Source organism: Melampsora larici-populina (assembly GCF_000204055.1).
Source record: "Melampsora larici-populina 98AG31 unplaced genomic scaffold MELLAscaffold_8, whole genome shotgun sequence".
Lineage (NCBI taxonomy): Eukaryota > Fungi > Basidiomycota > Pucciniomycetes > Pucciniales > Melampsoraceae > Melampsora > Melampsora laricis-populina.
In genome coordinates, this window is record NW_006768772.1 from 472,338 (window position 1) to 473,199 (window position 862).

Sequence of the window (862 nt, forward strand, 5' to 3'; positions counted from 1 at the left end):
AGACATAGCATGTCACCATGTTTCTCCACAACATCAAAGGTGTATCACAACAGTCACAGATAACCTTGTTTACATAAATCACTGCCTTCCATCATTTTAACACTTGTGGCCGGGAGTGGATACTGAGCATGATGACATGACCATCCAACATTCAGACCATAAATTCTCTTACAATTTCATAAAATTTACGTACTCTTGATGGTGTTTCATTTCAACAAGAAAGAATTCCAAACATCAAAAGATGTTACGTAATTTGGGAGACCAAAAGCACAGCAGGGGCAGGCAGAGAATTACAGGTAGCATGATGTAATTAAACCTGGCATAATCGATTGTGTTTCAGGCCTGTCTTTAAGCTGAACTTGTACAATTCCGTAGAATTTGTGTACTCTCAATTGTGTTATCATGACACACAGAGGAAATCCAAAACATCAAAAGATGTACATAATTTGAGTGGAGATCAAATGATTGGTGGGCGGGAGGCAGAGGGTTATATTTAGGATGATGTATGTAATCCATGCACTTCTCTAGGTGATCATTTTAGTTTCATGTTTTATGTATTGCATGATGGATCTTGTGTTATCATCCATGCTTTTACCTTGCCTTGTGGTGAGGAGAGTGCAGTGTGGGAAAGCGCCCGCAGGGATCCCTTTCTTTGGTTCACCTGAACCAAACATTTGGTTCTTTGAAACCAACACTGTGGTCTTACAAACCAGCGTTGTTTTTGGGAACTCTCCTTCCGGCCGTTATTTTCCCCCAGCTTTCCTTTTCCGTAAGTGGTGGTGGTCTGCTACCCCTACTCCAAGGTTGGTTGGTACGACTGATCTTTGAGACTGCTTCCATTCTCTTTCAAGACATAGCATGT